This window comes from Podarcis bocagei (genome assembly GCF_964188305.1).
Source record: "Podarcis bocagei genome assembly, chromosome: W".
Classification (NCBI taxonomy): Eukaryota; Metazoa; Chordata; class Lepidosauria; order Squamata; family Lacertidae; genus Podarcis; species Podarcis bocagei.
In genome coordinates this window covers 28,606,091-28,626,527 of record NC_138131.1, presented here as the reverse complement: position 1 = coordinate 28,626,527, position 20,437 = coordinate 28,606,091, and the positions used below count along the sequence as shown (strand labels likewise).

Genomic DNA, 20,437 nt, shown 5'->3' with positions numbered 1-20,437 from the left:
AAATTAAACAAGAATGGGAAAAATTTATTGAATACCTTAAAGATACATATTTAGAAATAATAATAATAATAATAATAATAATAATAATAATAATAATAATAATAATAATTGTATCCCGCCCTCCCTGGCCGAAACCGGTCTTAGGGCAGCTAACATCAAATATATAACATTAGTATAAAATCAAACAATAAAATCAAACAATAATTAAATTACCTCCTAAAAACAAATCGGGATCAAATTAAAATCGAATTAGATGGTTTTCCACAGGCAGGATTGATATAACATTGATGAAGCCAAAGTAGCAAATAAGGAAATGGAATAGAACGAATCATTGTAATTACATGCAAGAAAAGATGGCAAAATATGGAAACGGGGGGTGGGGGGTGGGGGAGAGTCCAAGGGGTTTGTATAATCCCAGTATTGTATATATTGAAAATGTTTGGAGTGTATGGAAATAAAATGATAAAATAAAAAACTGAATAATAATAATAATAATAATAATAATAATAATAATAATAATAATAATAATAAAATTATTTATATCCTGCCCTCCCCAGCCGAAGCCGGGCTCAGGGCGGCTAACAACAATCAAAATAGTCCAACATTTTAAAACATTCATTATAAAAATAATTAAATCAAATTAAAATCAAATTAATGGCAACCATCAAGCAAAATTCTGTGCAGGTTGCCAGAGGAGGGAGTCAGTCTGCGCCCTGACCAAAGGCCTGGTGGAACAGCTCTGTCTTGCAGGCCCTACGGAAGGATGTCAGGTCCCACAGGGCCCTAGTCTCTTGTGACAGAGCGTTCCACCAGATTGGAGCCGCAGCCGAGAAGGCCCTGGCTCTAGTTGAGGCCAACCTAACCTAACAATCTGAGGCACTCCACACACCAAGGAGTGGCGCGATGACAATTCCCCCCCCCAAGCGCCACCCTCTGTCCCCGACCGGAGAGAAACGAGCGCAGCCATTGAAGGACTGTGCCCTGGATCCCCACGTCGGCAAGGCGGTGGTCCAGAAGTTCGTGATCGACCATGTCGAAGGCTGCTGACAGGTCTAGAAGAATCAGCAGCCCCGACCCGCCTCGATCCAGCTGCCTGCGGAGATCATCTGTTAGGGCGACCAGAGCCATCTCGGTCCCATGACCAGCGCGGAAGCCGGACTGGAATGGATCGAGAGCAGATGTTTCATCCAGAAACCTACCAAGCTGTTCAGCAACCGCTCTCTCAATCACCTTACCCAGGAATGGAAGATTCAAAACCGGGCAGTAATTGGATAGATCTAAAGGATCTAATGATGTTTTCTTTAAGAGCAGACACACCACTGCCTCCTTCAGTTCCCCTGGGAATATCCCAGTGCCAAGGGACAAATTGATGATATCCCCCAGGGGGGCCCGCACCTCGTCTGGGCACGCTCTAATCAGCCAGGACGGGCACGGGTCAAGAGGACAGGTGGTGGGCTTTCCAGCTCGGAGGAGTCTGTCCACATCGGCTGGGGATATCCGGTCAAAGTGGTCCAATACTGGACCCGAGGACAGTCGAGGGGCCTCCAGTTCCTTTATTGTATCCAAATTGGCAGGGAGGTCATGGCGGAGCAACAGGACCTTCTCCGCAAAAAAGCTCGCAAATGCCTCGCAGCTGTGTGTCGAATTGTTATTTAAATTTGGCTGTCCTTCAAGGGACAAAAAATAAAATAAAAATAAAAATAAAAAAATAAAAAAACCTAAAAGAAAAAGAGAAAGTGCTTTATCCACAAGAGGAGAGCTTTCCCACAGGCACCAGACCAGCGCATGAGGAGTAATAATAATTATTAACAACAGCAACAATAATTTATTATTTATACCCAGCCACTCTGGGCGGCTTCCAGCAAAAGATTAAAATACAGTAAGGAGGAGCTCTTTCAATCTATTTTCCCCATGGCTTTGGAAGCTCACCTGATGGCCTCCTTGTAGTGCATGAGGGCCTTCTGGAGCTTCCCCTGCTGTTGCAAAACACTGGCTAAATTTGAATGCGCAGCTGCAAACTCCGGGAAGACCTGCGGGGAAGAAGCTCACTCTTAGTTTCCCTGAGAAGCATTCTAAAGAGACGGAGGCTGCTCTTTGAGGCTCATAGGTTGTGGGCGTGAAATAAATCCTCATTTGGATTGACTTGCAAAAATTAAGGAGGAGGAGGAACCTATGGACTGCCTTTTTAGCATGCATAGGAAATACTGTTGGGAGATCAGACTGTCAAATGACCAATGCCATATTTTAAAGAGCCCCTCTTTGATGCTCAAATGTGGCAGGGGCTGGCTGCAAAATAAATCACCGTTTGGAATGATTTGTGGTAATGATGATAATAATAATAATAATAATAATAATAATAATAATAATAATAATAATAATAATAATAATGGGCCTATGAACTGCCTTTTTCGTACGCATAGGAAATACTGTTAGAAAATAAGACTGTCAGGGGATCAAGCTCAGCCGACACAGAGAACAGCATGTGCCCAGCTTTTATTTCAATTTCTGTACCGTTCCTTAACACCTTGCATTGTTCTTCTGATGAAAAAGCAGATTTTTGGTCATTCCAGGAGGCCTAGGAATATAAAAAGGGGGACAGACCCTCTTCCTTCCAAAAGGGACTTATCGGACCATGCTTTGTCGAGCCTCAAAATGCTACTTCACTTTCACTTCTTCACCATTATTTCCGTTATTGATCAAGAAAAATTTGATCGGCGATTTTTAAAAAGACCCAGACTAGGAGTCCAGGGTACGCATGCCTAACCCTTATATGTCAATTTAATTGTTGTAATTCTCCACGCACGTACCTCAAGAGCTTTCCGGTAGAGGCGGACAGCCTCCTCGATATTCCCTTGTTCTCGCTTGATGTTCGCCAGGTTATTAAGAGAATCCGCGTGAGTCGGACATAAACGGAGAGCTGTATTGTAGCATTCCTCGGCTTCGGCAACCTTCGAAACACAAAACAGAGTTTTTACACGAATATTAGTATGTCTTTCACAGGAGCCCAAAAGGCTGCTCTGTGATGTGATGGCTGGATTGAGGTTTGATACGGCCCCTCAGCTCCTGACGGTAACTTGGTATTAGAGCGGTTCATAAAAAACTCTTTTTTTGAAAATGCCTGCTCCAAAGTTCTTCTCTTACCAACAGTAGAGATTATATAGCTATATCTGGAATGGCATGCATATCAGTTAATATCTTTTATATATATATGCCAGCTGTCCTTTGTCAACAACCAATTGTTGCTGTTTTTTATATTGAATATATGCTATATGGTAACTGTTGCACCTCATAGGTAACTCAAGCCTTCTGCACGTCACAAAAGATGTATTTTATCAAAGTCATTGTTGAACTGAAATACAATTAAGAAGTATATTAATAGTGAAATGCAATTAAGAAGAAGCATATTAACAGTAAAACCCCACAATTGTTGAGCCTTTTTTAAGGATTTGACCCCAGAGGTGCTGACCTTTTTTTAGGATTAAAGTTCTTGAGCTTTTTGGGGGGAAGTTTTGCCCTAGTAAATAAACCGCCACGAGGGCCGGATTAAATCGACCAGAGGGCCAGATTAGGCCCCTGAACTGGACTTTGGACATGCCTGGTCTAAAAGAACATTGGGAAAATTTAAATTCTTTGGCAGGATAGCAGGAAATATGACAAAACCAATGCATTTTGAGATCTAGGAGAGATGGGTGGAAGGCCCCCAAAGTGGACTTTGGACATGCTTGGTTTAGGGGAACATAAATACAAGAGCAGACTAATCCGATTCAAACTCTCTTTCCCGCACACTTACCGTCTTTTGCAAGATGTATTTAAGGAAGACAGTAAGGGAAATGGTTTTGGTCATACTAAATCAAAATTAAGAGACAGAGTTGCTAGATAGTAAAAGAAAATCATTGCCAAAAACGTATAAGAATGGCATACAAAGGATGAAGAAGTTAAGTCGGTTATGATTAAATGGGCTCAAGATTTTGGTCATAACATTGAATTAGATAAGTGGGAAAGATTATGGGCAAAAACAATTTATTGAATGTACAGCACTAATTAAAAATTTAATGAAGGTGACGTATAGGTGGTATTTGACGCCGACTAAACTTGCTAAAATATATATAACTCAAGATAAGGCACGCTAGAAATGCAAGGAGAAGGAAGGGAATTTCGTCCATAGGTGGTGGATGTGCACTAAAGTCAAAGTCTACTGGGATATGATTTACAAAGAATTGAAAAAGATCTTTAAATATACTGTTATTAAAAAAACCAGAGGCTAATTTTTGAAAGTGATTTACAAATGCTAAAGTAAATTGTTTTAAGTAGAGTAAGAAGGTAAATAGGGCGATATATGTTCAGGTAGGCAGCTGTGGTGGTCTAACGCAGTTGAAATATATAAAAAATATATAAATTGTCCAGTAGCACATTGCAGACCAACTCAGTTTGGTCTTGGTAGAAGCTTTTGTATCTGAAGAAGTGGACCTGCATACAAAAAATTATACCAAGAAGAAGCCAAGTTTAGCAAGCCCTGTTTAGGGAAGCTTTTAATGTTTGACGGACTATTGTATTTTAATATTTTGTCGCCAAGAGTGGCTGGGGAAACCCTCTGACATACAGAAAGCAAAAGGGACCGGTTTCATTTTCTTTTTTTAATTTTTATTTTATTTATAACATAGTCCACAACAACTCATACATACAAACAGACCCACCACCATTGACTAATTATCAAAATTAAACTCCTATCCCCTTACACAAAGAAAACATAACATAAAAATAAAAGACTTTATTCTGTTAAATGGCCGCCTTATTTACCTCTTGTATACTATTTCTTTTGTATGGGATTATTACAATTTTTCCTAATTATGACTTAAACCACAAAGTCTCCTGTAGAAATTAATTGAAACAAGTCCAAGTGTATATTTTGGGGCACTGTTTGGTAAAGTATTCTCTGCATTTTCCCCATTCCTTTTGGAATTCTTGTCTGGGTTGTGCCCTAATTGTCTCTGTTAATCTGGCCAATTCAGCATGGGGTAAAAGCCTAAGAAAAAGCTAAACAACTTCAATCCTAAAAAAAGTTCAACAATTTAAACCCTAAGAAAAGAGCTCAACAACTTCAATCCTTAAAAAAAGTAAACAACTTTGGTCGGCCCTTATGGCCCTTCACTTCATCAAATCTGGCCCTCTTTGAAAAAAGTTTGGACACCACTGCCTAATAGGAAAGTTTCTGTATTTTTTTTTCACAGGCCCACCAGAAATGTATAAGTGTCCCTTCTTCTTTACTGCACCTCCAGCACAGTTTTTTTGTTTTATACATTTTAGCTATTTTGGCAGGTGTTAAGTACCATCTATAAAACATCTTTTATATAGATGTTCCCCCCACCCCAAGGCAAAAGGGACCAGTTTCTTACGCTGCCTTTCTCTTTCAGCGCGTTGGCCAGGTTGCAGTAGGCGTCAGGGAAGTGGGGCTGGAGCTCAATGGCCCTCTTGTAGGTATCGATTGCCAGATCGATCAGCCCCTGTTCGTAATACACACATGCCAGGTTGCCGTGGACAACAGCGTGGTTGGGACTCAGGCTCAGGGCCCGTAGGTAGGCTGCAACGGCTCTGAAATGAGATCAAGGACTGGTTCAGTTTCATTGTCACCAGGGTGGATAAAAATCTGTTTTTTAAAAAATAAAATGCTTTGGGAGGACGATTAAGAGGATCGAGGCGGGCCGGGACTGCTGATTCTTTTAGATTTGTTAGCGGCCTTCGACATGGTCGATCACAAACTTTTGGACCACCGCCTTGCCAACGTGGGGATTCAGGGCACAGTCAGACAATGGCTGTGCTCCTTTATCTCAGGTCGGGGACAGAGGGTGGCGCTAGGGAGGGAGTTGTCGCTGCGGCACTCCTTGTTGTGTGGAGTGCCGCAGGGCACAATCCTTTCCCAGATGCTTTTCAATATCTTTATGCGCCCCCTTGCCCAGATTGTCCGGAGTTTAGGGCTGAGTTGTCGTCAATATGCTGATGACACCCAACTTTATCTGTCAATGGACTCGGCCCCAGACACACTGACCAGATGCTTGGAAGCCGTGGCTGGGTGGCTGCGTGGGAGCCAGTTGAAGTTAAATCCTTCGAAGACAGAGGTCCTCTGGCTGGGTCAGGACAACATGGGGTTGGGGGGCCAACTCCCATCTCTTGTGGGGGCGCAATTAGTGCCAGAGCCTTCTGTCAAGAGCTTGGGTGTAACCTTCGATGCCTCTCTTTCCATGGAGGCACAGGTTGCAGCCACAGCAAAGGTGGCATTTTTCCACCTCCGCCGTATTAAGGAATTGGTTCCTTACCTTTCTCGCCCTGATCTGGCCAGTGATCCATGCGATAGTCACCTCCAGGCTTGATTATTTTAACTCGCTCTATGCTTAGACTCACTCTGACACCCTATATGGGATTTGGTATATAAATTTTCCCGTGGCTTTTTTTGCTGGCCCATGTAGCACCAGCATGGATAGCTGGCTTGGGTGAATAGCTGATGTTTCCTCCCTTTGTAGTCTTGATGAGGCTGCATTTTAAGCTGTATTTTAATTAACTGGGGTTTTTTTCTATTCTATTTTATTGTAATTTATATTTGGTGTTAGCCGCCCTGAGCCCGGCCCTGGCCAGTGAGAGCGGGGTAGAAATAAATAAATAAATAAATAAATAATTCGGGGAAGAATTATTTGTTTTAAGTTTTTCATGTGTGCGAAAACTCAGTCCAAGTTTTTCTTGGGGAAAAAATGTTTCAGCACATCAGTTAAGCAACATGGATACATATGCTACCATGTTACTGTTTTAGTGAAATAAATTGCTTAAATTGTTATGAAGGAAATGTTTCTTTTCTCCTTCCAATCAAGTGCAGCAGAAAAGTTGTTCAAATAAAAAGTGTTCACTTATTAAAACTCACCATCATTTCGTCACAATCGGGCTGTATATAGCAGAACCAAATCATTTTGATATAACTGTAGAAAAGACTCTGAAGTTAGGATTCCAAAAAGGAAACCTGCCTCCGATTGTCAATATTAAGAGGATGCCAGCAAGGCTGAACCTTCCGGTAAAAGGGGGATTTAAATCAAGTCTTATGGATTTGGGATTTAAATCAATTTGCTTTAAATAAAATCAACCCTCTAGGCAACAATGGGAGTTAGTTTGGGTATGGGTGCAACCACTAAACTGAGAATATAAGACGTAATGTGATTATACGCAAAACCAATAAAAAACATTTATATAAAAAAGAGAATATAAGCTCTATGCCTATTTGCTTACCTGTCAAATATACGCGCCTCCTTCAAGACGTTCCCCAGATTAATGTAAGCATCCAGGAAGTTGGGGTCCAGGGTTTTTGTTACTAATACAGTCATACCTCAGGTTGAAGTAGCTGCGGGTTAAGCATTTTCGGGTTGTGCTCCGTGGCGACCTAGAAGTAACAGAGCGCGTTACTTCCGGGTTCTGCAGCTTGCGCACGTGCAGACACTCAAAATGATGCCACACGCATCTACGGAAGCAGCAAATTGTGACCCGAGCATGTTCGCTTCAGGATGCGAACGGGGCCCCGGAACGGATCCCGTTCGCATCCAGAGGTACCACTGTATAACAGCATGGTTACTTTTAAATAAGTGGGTCAACTTTGACCTAGGCTGCCTCCTACCTACCTTCCTACCTTATCGATCTACCGACTTTATCTTATTATCTATCTACTTGCCTACCTATCTTATCTATCTATCTATCTATCTACCTACCCTATCTATCAAATCTATCTACCTACCTACCATCTAATCCAGGTGTGGCCCAACTTGGCCCTCCAACCCCCATCATCCCTACCTAACAGGACCAGTGGTCAGGGACAATGTGAGTTGTAGTCCCAAAACAGCTGGAGGGCCAGGTTTGGCCATGCCTGAATCTATCTACCTACTCAATCAATCAATCTAACTAATCTATCTATCCATCTACCAACCTTTCTTATATATGTATCTATCTAATCTACCTACCTAATCTATCTATCTAATCTAATCTTATCTAATCTAATCTAATCTAATCTAACTATCTATCATCTATCTAATCTATCTATGCAAGGAATATCAACTGTACGAGAAATGGTACCAACTAATGGTACTAACAGGACACCGGAGGCCCATTGCAGCTGAAAAAATGCCTCCAGTTTTAATATAAAAAAGAATGGGAAACGTTTATTGCATATTGACAAAAGCAGTGCACACAGGTTAATACATTAGCAGGATTAATTTTTTTAAAAAAACCCACCTGTAATGGTTAAATTTAAAGTAGAATCATAGAATCATACAGCTGGAATAGACCACAAGGGCCATCGAGTCCAACCCCCTGCCAAGCAGGAAACACCATCAGAGCACTCCTGACATATGGTTGTCAAGCCTCTGCTTAAAGACCTCCAAAGTAGGAGACTCCACCACACTCCTTGGCAGCAAATTCCACTGTCAAACAGCTCTTACTGTCAGGAAGTTCTTCCTAATGTTTAGGTGGAATCTTCTTTCTTGTAGTTTGGATCCATTGCTCCGTGTCCGCTTCTCTGGAGCAGCAGAAAACAACCTTTCTCCCTCCTCTATGTGACATACTTTTCTATATTTGAACATGGCTATCATATCACCCCTTAACCTCCTCTTCTCCAGGCTAAACATGCCCAGCTCCCTTAGCCGTTCCTCATAAGGCATCGTTTCCAGGCCTTTGACCATTTTGGTTGCCCTCCTCTGGAGTAAGGACAGTCCCCGGATTTACAAATCAGTCCCCATACAAAATCCATTTAAGTTGAAAAGTATCCCCGGACTCATTGAAAAAAAATCTGATAACCTTAAATTAGTGATGATGATTTTATTGAAGAAGAAGAGTTTGGATTTGATATCCCGCCTTTCACTCCCTTTAAGGAATCTCAAAGCGGCTAACATTCTCCTTTCCCTTCCTTCCCCACAACAAACACTCTGTGAGGTGAGTGGGGCTGAGAGACGTCAGAGAAGTGTGACTGGCCCAAGGTCACCCAGCAGCTGCATGTGGAGGAGTGGAGACGCGAACCCGGTTCCCCAGATTATGAGTCTACCGCTCTTAACCACTACACCACACTGGCTCTCCAGTGATGATAATGAATGATGATAATACAAAGGAACCAGGGGAGGCAAGTCAAATAATCCCATAATGTGGGATTAACATTGATTGTGTATACAGTTGTTTTTTAAAAAAATATTATTTAATTTAATGATTTGGTTTTTTGTGAAAACTAAAAAAATATTATACAGTGGTAGCTTGGGTTAAGTACTTAATTCGTTCCGGAGGTCTGTTCTTAACCTGAAATTGTTCTTTTTTTAAATAATAATAATAATTTTTATTAAATTTTCCTATTTACAAATTCGCCATCCCAAACAGTATTCACAAATTTCAACTTTTTGGACTTCCACAAGCTTTTCCACCAATCCATATTTTCTATTTTTATGCATTCTCTAAATTTATATTGCCATTTAATATTATCCTTTCAGTTCTATTTCTTTTTTACAATACATCTTTAACTTTCACAAAGCCTCTTTAAATCCCACTAGCGTTGTCTGTTCGTCACATATGCTTTTCCGATAATCTGTAAACTTTCCCGAGTCCTCGATGAACTTGTGATCCCATTGATATCTAATCTTCCCAGTCAGTTTATCCAGTTCTGCATAGTCCATAAGTTTCATTCTCCACTCTTCAAGGGTCGGTAGCTCCTCTTGTTTCCATTTTTGGGCCATTAATATTCTTGCCGCTGTTACTGCGTATTGGAAAAGTTTGTAATCCTTTCTATTTATCTCTCTTCCAGTTATTCCTAACAAAAAGGCTTCTGGTTTCCTTACAAATGTGTATTTAAGCATCTTCTTCAACTCATTATATATCATTTCCCAGAAACCCTTTACCTTCTTACATTCCCACCACATATGGAAAAAAGATCCTTCTTTTTCTTTACATTTCCAACACTTATTACATGTTTTGAACATTTTTGCTAACTTAACCGGTGTTATGTACCATCTATATACCATTTTCATAATATTTTCCTTTTTCCATTTTCATAATATTTTTCCCAGTCAGCCAATTGTATATTATAACCAAAGTCTCTGGCCCAATGTATCATAACCGACTTTACCTCCTCGTCCATCGTTTGCCAATCCAACAACATTTTATACATTTTTGACAATATCTTATAATCATTGTTTATCATCTCTATTTGAAATTTCGATTCTTTTTCCGTATATCCACTCTTTTAAATCCTTTTTAAACATTTCATTTACCTGAAAATAATGCAACCAATCAAACACATGTTCTTTTACTTGTTCATATGGCTTCATTTTCCATTTCCCCCCTTCTTTAATTATTAGCTCTCCGTAAGTGATCCAATTCCCTCTCATATTGATTTTCTTTACACTCATAACCTCTAATGGAGACAACCAGTGTGGAACTTTGGGTTCTAATATATTTTTATACCTATCCCATATTTCTATTATGGAGCTCCTGAAAATGTGATTCTCAAAACCCTTGTGACTTTTCTTCTTCTCCAACCACAAATACACGTGCCACCCAAATCTATTATCAAATCCTTCTAACTCTAACAGTTTATTGTTTTTTAATTTTATCCATTCCCTTAACCAGCAGAGACAAGACGCTTCATAATATAATTTCAAATCTGGCAGCGCAAAGCCTCCTCTTTCCTTTGCATCTGTCAATAACTTACATTGTATTCTTGGCTTTTTGCCCTGCCAGATATATCTTGAATTTGCCACTCTTTGAAAGTCGTTGTCCCCCTAATTATAGGAATCATTTGGAACAAAAATAACATCTTTGGAAGCACACTCATTTTGATCGTTGAGATTCTACCCCAAAAAGAAAGTTTCATCCTTCCCCAAACTTACAAAACTTTTTTGATTCTGTTCCACACATAGTTCCATATAGTTGTTTTGAAATAAATCAATATTTCTTGGAGTTAACCATATTCCCAGATATTTTACCTTCTTCGCCACTTCAATCCCTGATTCTCGTTGCATTACTTCTATTGCACTTTGGTCCATATTCTTAATCATTACTTTGGTTTTTTTCTTATTTAATTGTGGGAGCCAGGAAGTCATGGAAAAGGCTTGTAGTGCCACCTGGTGCCTTGCTGACCTCGGTGACCAGCACTCTGAGCTTACAATGTATTAGAATGTATTGACCCTATAAGGAGTTAGGTTCCCCCCTCTGGGCACTGTAACCCTATATGGTTTGTGGGTGGGTTAAAGCTTGACCGGATGAGGTAACGTGAGACATTGGAATGCAGCCATGCGGCTGGAGAGAACAAAGGATAATAAAATCGGAGGAGAGAGAGGAAGGAGCTTTTTTGCCCTCCGTCCATGGAGACATTTGCCTTTGTGTGTGTTTTTTCTTTGCCTTGCACCCCAAAATGACGGCTGGTTTCCGTCAACTGGTTCCCACAAGTGGTGCCCTCTCTGAGGCAGAATAAAAGGATACGGCTGAGGTTTTTAAAAGGGAAAAAAGAAGCAACTGGAAGCAAACAGTCTGAGGCAGACTAAGAGGATTTTAAAAGAAACTGAGAGGATTTTTGATCCAAGCAGTGGTTATCATCGACTCACTACGTCCGGCAAGGATTGCAAAGCGCTCTACATCTTTAAAAAAGATCCCGGTGAGTTCGATCCCTTCTATTATATTGATTTTTGAAAAATGGGCAGCTCTTTGACTACTCCCCAACAGAAATTTTTAAAAGACTTAAAATTTCTCCTCTCCTCCAACAAACTGGAAGTTCCCGAGGGTGATTTGATACAGCTCATTCTGGCCATTGATGAACATTCTCCCTGGGACTTGGGTGTAATTGCAAATGGGACTTGGGAACTGAAACTTTGGGACAAGATTGGTGAACATTTTCATGAGCTCCCCAGCATCAGTACTCGGATTTTAAATGCAGGGTGCAAGGTTCATTACGCTATGGGCTCTTTATCACCAAAAAATATCTCCCTGGCTGCATTGCCATCACAACCTCCAGCTTCTTTAATCCAGTCTGCTGTGTTAGAGTTTGTTCCAATCCTTGCCCTGCCAGCAGCTCCAGAACCCAAGCCTCCAGATTATAGTTCCTCACTAGAGGACCCAATCCTGCAAAAATATCGTGGTCTGGCTGGAAATGACCCTGCTCTTTCAGCAGCAGAACCAGCTACCCCCTTTCAACGTGCAGCCCTTGCCTGTTCCTTATCTCAGGATACCATGGCATTCCCTGTTATTGTGCCCCCTGCTGGTGCTCCAGCAGGAACTCAAGCCCAGCACCAACCTTTTGACTTTAAAATCTTGAAAGAGCTCCAATTGTCAGTCAGGACAAATGGACTGCAAGCACCATTCACACAGGCTCTTTTGGAAGCCACATTAGCCCAGCTGTTGGTTCCAGATGACATCAAGCTTTTGGCACGTACAGTTTTACCTCCATCAGCTGGTGTATTATTTGCTCATGAATGGGAAATCGCCTGTCGTGGTTATGCTCCTGCCTTACTGCAACAAGCAAGAGGGAATAATCCTAATATTACCCTCGCAGATGTGATGGATGCTATGATGGGCCGTGGGCCCTTTGCTCAGGCTTCAGTACAAGCCACACTGCTGCAGATTTTATTGAGGGATACTGCTCTTGCTGCTCAACAAGCAATGAGAAAAATCCCAGAACCCACCAGTATTCAATCAAGGTGGGGTTCAATCAGGCAAGAGGCAAGAGAATCATATTCTTCCTTTATGGACAGGCTGATTACAGCAGTGAGTAGACAAATTGAAAATCCTGAAGCCAAACAAATAATTATCAAACAATTGGCCTTTGAATATGCCAAAGAGGATTGTAAGGTTGCGTTAAGACCGATAATACACAATCCTGCCACAGACACAGCAGCCATGCTTCGCATTTGTCAGTCTGGTGATACAGCCACCCACAAGATTCATCTGCTAGCAGCAGCGCTCAATGAAAACCAGCCTGTAGCCACCGATACAACGTTTCCAGCGTGGCAAACCAGGATCACCGATACCTCAGTGTGGGTAGAACGGTGGCCTCCACCAAAAGAAAAATCCGCAGCAATGGCACCATCCTGTTTCTGAACAGCTTATCTCTGAACAATTGACTTTCGGCCACATTGAACCATCTTCATCCCACTGGCTCCAGCAGACAAGGAACAGTTTGCTTTTACATTGCCAGTATATCACGATTCGCAACGTTATCAGTGGATTGTCCTCAAGGCATGCGGAACTCCCCTACACTTTGTCAACTTTTGTGGGTGAAGCATTGAAACCTTTCCACATGCGCCACCTAGAGGTGCTGCACACGAGCTGCACCTGGCCGTATTTGCTACATCGTTGCCAACAGGAATTTTATATGCTCAGGCGGAACAAGAAGAAGACTATCTGCATTATAGAATGGTTACATCTACCACATACCCCACCGAAGAACATTTATTCAGTAATTGAATCCACATCAGACATTGTTATCAAAGGACGTTCACGTGCAAATTGCTTTAGCTGATTTTATAGGTGTCATCATTTTTAACCCTCCAAAGGATGACCGTTTGACATTTCTGACACAGGTCACCTATGTTTGGCTACCCCCTTGTCTCTCACACCTCTCCCCTCTGCACTAACCCTCTTCATGGATAGAACAAGAAGTAGGGGGGTGGTGACATGGGAGGAGGGAGGAAAATGGAAATGTTTATATACCCCTCCACAGTCTTCTGCCCAGTGAGCTGAGCTAGCAGCTGTGATTCTTGCCTTTCAATCCTTTCCTACTCAACCTTTCAATCTTATTGTGGATACTCAGTATGTATATCGCCTTTTTGCTAGTTTACCAATATCTTATATAACTCCTTCCTTGGATTCTGACTTAGAATCATAGAATCATAGAATCATAGAATCATAGAGTTGGAAGAGACCACAAGGGCCATCGAGTCCAACCCCCTGCCAAGCAGGAAACACCATCAGAGCAGACTTGTTTTCCTTGTTTCTTGGCCTGCAGGCCTTACTTCAGCACAGAGAGTTATCTTATTATGTTGCACATCTTCGCTCCCACACATCACACCCAGGGTATTTAGCAGAGGGCAATGCAAGAGCAGATGTGGCTCTGAGGGACATTTCTACCTTTTCTCTCTTTTCTGACCCTATACTAGGTCATAACACCTTTCACCTTCCTGCGAAAGCATTGGCAAAGCATTTTTCTATTCCTTTGGCCCAAGCAAGGGATATAGTTTCCCAATGTGCTTCTTGTTCTAAATCTCAGCTGGCCATTCCTTTTGATGCTGTCAATCCTAGGGGCACGTCTGCATTGGCGTGTTGGCAGATGGATGTCACACACACACCTGTGTTGGCTCCACTCTCCAAGGTTCACCTCACGGTGGACACCCACTCTGGATTCATATGGGCTACGCCCATGAGGGGGGAAACAGCTCGGCATGTCATTCAGCACACTATCCGCTGTTTCTCAGTCATGGGTAAACCTGCGCGTATCAAAACTGATAATGGTCCAGCATATATTTCTAAAACATTTTCGGAATTTTGTATGTTGTGGAATGTGAAATTAACTCATGGCATACCCTTTAACTCCACAGGTCAAGCTATAGTGGAAAGAGCACACCTGACGTTCAAAACACTATTGCTTAAACAGCTTGGCGGCCGAAGCATACCAACGGCAGATATCCCTTCGGCTGTTCACCAAGTTCTTTTTGTACTTAACCATCTTTTATATCCACATAATAGGACCCATACTCCCGCGGAATTGCATTTTAGGAAGGAGGAGGCACTCCCCCGCCCCTTGGTGGTGTACCGACGCTTGCCTGATCCCGCGTGGCATGGACCTGTTCCGCTGATCACGTGGGGACGAGGGTACGCGGCAGTGGACGTCGAGGACAAGCCTTTGTGGGTTCCAGCTCGATGCGTGCGGCCATGGCGAGTCCCTTCAACTACAGAAGTGCCTTCCTAACCATTTGCCTTGCCATCTTTTGCTGCATCATTATACAAGGATGAGAAGCAGACGACACAATCCAGTTGCAGCCACCATATTTCACCTTATCGGCTGGCAAGCAGCTGTCGCCTGAATCCTACTCTGGCTGGCAGTATCCACGGCTCAGCCACTCTCGAACTATAAGAACAGCATTGTTGAATAAGACTTTTAGGGGAGAAAATTATCATAAGATATGGAGGAATAATATTTTTGTACAAGATATGATTAAGTTTACCAGTTTATTGCATGCTTCTAAATGTTGGTTATGTATGCACATGCCGCCCTTTGCCAGTCATTCAGGCATAATGCTTCATGGCGTGCCTGTCAATGGATCTTTTCAATTTACTGATATTATATCCCCTAAGCAAACTTTTTGGCCTCCAGTACAATTGACCCTCCATGAGCCTGCCCCCATTTGTTTTCAAATTAAAGAGGGGAAAGAATCATGGGGCATATATCCAAACTGTCAATATACATTGAAATTCATGTTTAATAGCTCTTGTTCTCTTACAGGAACATACAGTGACCAATCTCAGTGCTTTAGAAGCGATACCAGTGCATGGCTAAAAACTAGGAAAGAAACCTACCATGCAAATTGGAGTCTGAATTCTTCTATCCCTGGCTTAGCAAATGCCACAGATGAGCAATTTCATATCAGTTCCTTATTTACTGAAGCCTTTAATTGGTCCCAACAGAGTAGTAATATCAGCTATTTACTCCAAAGAGAGTTATGGTTGCTTTGTGGCGAAAAAGCATACAAAGCCATTCCTCGAAACCTCACAGGCACATGTACATTGGGTCTCGTGGTTCCGTTGTTGTATAAGGTTGATAAGTTACCATCTTCTCTTAGACTACGAAATCGTCGGGAGGTAAATTCACCCATAAATCAATATATCGGTACCCAGGTCTCTCGGGCCTTGCTGCCCTCGGTGGGTGCAGCAATGAACTATAGGGACCTCCATCGGCTAGCAAATTGGACTGAAGGATTATTCAATGATACCATAAAAGCTTTGAAGGAACTCAACCAGGAGGTGTCTGCAATGAGAGAAGTGGTTTTACAGAATCGTTATACTTTGAATGTGATTTTAGCTTCAAAAGGAGGAGTTTGTGCGCTTGTTCATTCTCACTGTTGCATGTTTATTCCTGATAATAATGTCAGCATATCTGCGACAATCGACCATATGGAAACCATGGTAGCCCACAATCCGTTTGCCCCCCCTCCTTCCGTTGATCCATGGGCATGGTTATATTCTTGGCTTCCGGATGGAAGTTGGCTTCGACATTTATTGATTTTAGTGATCATTATAGTAGTTATTTGCATTATTTTGTGTTGCTGTATACAATGTATTCCTTCTTTAATTTCTGTATGTACTGCATGGTTCTCCAGTCTGCGGCCCGCTTCCGGTCTCACAAGAGTCGCCTATCGCGCTCGATATAACCGTATTGGTACTGACATATATGACTCTGATTAAATAAATAAAGAAAGAGGGCATGTGGGAGCCAGGAAGTCATGGAAAAGGCTTGTAGTGCCACCTGGTGCCTTGCTGACCTCGGTGACCAGCACTCTGAGCTTACAATGTATTAGAATGTATTGACCCTATAAGGAGTTAGGTTCCCCCCTCTGGGCACTGTAACCCTATATGGTTTGTGGGTGGGTTAAAGCTTGACCGGATGAGGTAACGTGAGACATTGGAATGCTGCCATGCGGCTGGAGAGAACAAAGGATAATAAAATCGGAGGAGAGAGAGGAAGGAGCTTTTTTGCCCTCCGTCCATGGAGACATTTGCCTTTGTGTGTGTTTTTTCTTTGCCTTGCACCCCAAAATGACGGCTGGTTTCCGTCAACTGGTTCCCACATTTAATATAAACCCGGCCACCTTGCCAAATTCCATCTCCACATTTAAACTCTTTAAAGGATCTTCTATCGTTATTACCAGGTCATCAGCAAAGGCTTTAACTTTATATTCGTTTTGACCTACTGTCACCCCTTTTATTAATTCATTTCGTCTAATTGCACTCAAGAGGACTTCCAGAACCATTATGAATAACAGTGGCGAGAGAGGACAACCCTGTCTTATACCCTTCCATATCTTCACTTCTTCTGTTATTACATTATTCACAATCAATTTAGCTCTTTGCTCTGTATAAATCGCCCTTATTCCATTATAGAAATCGTTCCCCACTTCCATAAATTCTAAATTTTTTAACACAAATTCCCATGATATACAGTGGTGCCTCGCAAGACGAATGCCTCGCAAGACGGAAAACCCGCTAGACGAAAGGGTTTTCCGTTTTGGAGGCGCTTCGCAAAACGAATTTCCCTATGGGCTTCCTTCGCAAGACGAAAGCCCATAGGGAAATCTCCGGGACAGCGGGGAAGCGCAGCGCGTCTTCCCCACTGTCCTCGAAACCTCCTCCGAAGGCTGGCGGTGGTGTGGAGACCTCCTCCCGCCGCCAGCCTTTGTTTTTTGTTTTTTTTTAAATAATTTTTATTGCATCTTTTTCCAAATTACAGATAAAACAGAAAAAAGAAAGAACATAGAAGGTAGAAAGAAAGAAAAAAGAGAAAATCACAACCATTTCAACAACTTATTTCAGATTTCTATCGGACTTCCCCACATCTCCCACATAATGCATTCTTGACAATAAAGTTATCAGCAAGTTATAACCTTGTTTCATGTGTTTCTTTGTACTTTCAATTGCAGTTTAAGTTTAAATCTCTTGTTTTCCAATTACTCTAAGAATATAACATATTATCATTTTTACCCATTTAAACTTTGATTCTTTCATAAATATTATCCAATTTCATATATAATCCACTTTCGTTGCTGGGGCTAACATTCCAAGTCATACGGCATCTTAAGATTCATATAACTTATAATACTTTTGCAAATAGTCCTTAAATTTTTTCCAATCCTCCTCCATTGCTTCTTCTCCCAAATCTCGGATCCTTGCAGTCATCTCAGCTAGTTCCATGTAGTTCATCAATTGCGTCTGCCAGTCCTCCAGTGTGGGCAAATCTTGAGTCTTCCAATGCTTGGCAATAAGAATTCTTGCTGCTGTAGTAGCATACATAAAAAAAGTTCTATCCTTCTTTAGCACCTTCTGGCCGACAATGCCCAGAAGGAAGGCCTCCGGTTTCTTGGGGAAGGTGTATTTAAACACCTTTTTTAACTCGTTATAGATCATTTCCCAGAAGGCCTTCAATCTTGGACAAGTCCACCAAAGGTGAAAGAATGTCCCCTCAGCTTCCTTACACTTCCAACATTTATTATCGGACAAATGGTATATCTTAGCCAGCTTGACCGGGGTCATGTACCACCTGTATACCATTTTCATAATATTTTCTTTCAGAAAATTACATGCAGTAAACTTCATACCGGTGGTCCATAACCTCTCCCAATCTTCAGACATGATATTATAACCAATGTCCTGAGCCCATTTTATCATAGCTGATTTAACTGTCTCATCCTGAGTGTTCCATTTAAGCAGCAAGTTATACATTCTCGATAGTAACTTGGTCTTTGGTTCTAACAACTCTGTCTCAAGTTTCGATTTTTCCACCTGGAATCCTGTTTTTTTGTCTAGCTTAAAGACCTCATTAATTTGGGCATAGTGTAACCAATCTTGCACCTTACCTTTTAGTTTTTCAAAGCTCTGCAACCTCCAATTACCTCCAATGTTTTCTATTATTTCCCAATACTTCGGCCAGCAGGCCTCCATATTGGGTTTTTTCCGAGCCTTGGCCTCTATTGGTGATATCCACCTCGGAGTTTTGCTTTCCAATAAGTCTTTGTATTTTTTCCAGACCATAAATATTGCTTTTCTGACAATATGGTTTTTAAACATTCCATATGTTTTTGCCTTGTCATACCACAAATATGCATGCCAACCTAACGAGTTATTAAAGCCTTCCAGATCTAGGACATCAGTGTTTTCTAACAGAATCCAATCTTTCATCCAGCAGAAGGCCGCAGCTTCATAATATAACCTTAAGTCCGGCAGGGCAAACCCCCCTCTCTCCTTTGCATCAGTTAGTATTTTAAACTTTATTCGGGGCTTTTTGCCCTGCCAGACAAATTTAGAGATATCCTTCTGCCACTTTCCAAAACAATCCACTCTGTCCACAATCTGCAAGGCTTGAAACAAAAACAACATTTTTGGCAAAACGTTCATTTTTATAGCTGCAATTCGGCCTAACAAGGATAGTTTCAATCTTGACCAAATTTCTAGATCTTTTTTCACTTCTGACCAACATTTCTCATAATTATCTTTAAATAAATTCAAGTTCTTGGAAGAAAGATTGACCCCCAGGTATTTCACTTTTTTAACAATATTTAGTTCTGTTTCCTTCTGAAACCCCTCTGTTTCAGTAGCTGTCAAGTTTTTCCCTAACACCTTAGTTTTTTGTTTGTTCAGCTTAAAACCCGCCACCCGACCAAATTTCTGAATCAATTCCAAAACTCTTTTTGTACTAGATTCTGGCTCCTGTAATGTTAAGACCAAGTCATCTGCAAATGCTTTCAGTTTATATTGTTTCGCTCCGACCCGTATTCCTTGTACCTGCCGATCCTTCCTTATCATGTTCAGCAAAACCTCCAGGACTGAAATAAACAGTAAAGGGGAAAGGGGGCACCCCTGACGTGTTCCTTTTTCAATATGGAGTTCTTCTGTCACCACATTGTTCACTATCAACTTAGCTTTTTGTTCTGAATAGATTGCTTCTATTCCATTCTCAAACCCCCTTCCCACTCCCATCCCTTCCAGGTTTTTCTTCATAAATTTCCAAGAAATGTTGTCAAAGGCCTTCTCCGCATCAATAAAAATTAACACTGCTTTAGTGTTAATATTTGTTTGTAAAAGTTCCAGAATATCGATAATATTCCTAGTGTTATCAAACAAATGTCTACCTGGGAGAAAGCCAGCTTGGTCCTTATGGATTACTTCGTTTAATACTTTTTTGAATCTATTAGCCAAAATATCTGCAAATATTTTGTAATCCACGTTTAGGAGTGAGATGGGACGGTAGTTCTTAAGTTGAGTCTTTTCAGTTTCCACTTTAGGTATCAGTGTGATGAATGCTTCTTTCCACGTATCTGGTGCCCTCCCTCCCCCCATAATCTGGTTGCAAACCTCCATTAACGGTTGTATCAAGTAGTCTTTTAACATCCTGTAGTACTTGGAGGTAAGTCCATCCGGGCCTGGAGATTTGCCTAGCTGCATATTCTGAATGGCATCCTCGATTTCCTGTTGTGTTATTTTACAATTCAAGATTGATCTCTTCTCCAAAGATAGTTCTGATAGGCCATTGTCTTTCAAGAATTGTTCTATCTCGGCTACTTCCTCGGACCCTTGTGTATACAGTTTTTTAAAATATTTCTGGAAACACTTTCTAATTTCTCCCGGTTTCTGAATATTTTTCCCTTCAACTTCTAGGTTGGTAACATAATTTAAT

General features: G+C 41.4%; 1 long non-coding RNA gene across 1 annotated transcript; it reads right to left on the bottom strand.

Moving 5' to 3' along the window:
* Positions 1–1,956: 1,956 nt before the first annotated feature.
* LOC308578294 lies at positions 1,957–7,340 on the bottom strand. Its single transcript, XR_014003864.1, has 4 exons — positions 7,267–7,340; positions 5,394–5,589; positions 2,808–2,948; positions 1,957–2,030 (listed from the first exon to the last, which is right to left on the bottom strand). It is a non-coding gene; the product is annotated as an uncharacterized lncRNA (long non-coding RNA).
* Positions 7,341–20,437: the final 13,097 nt, after the last annotated feature.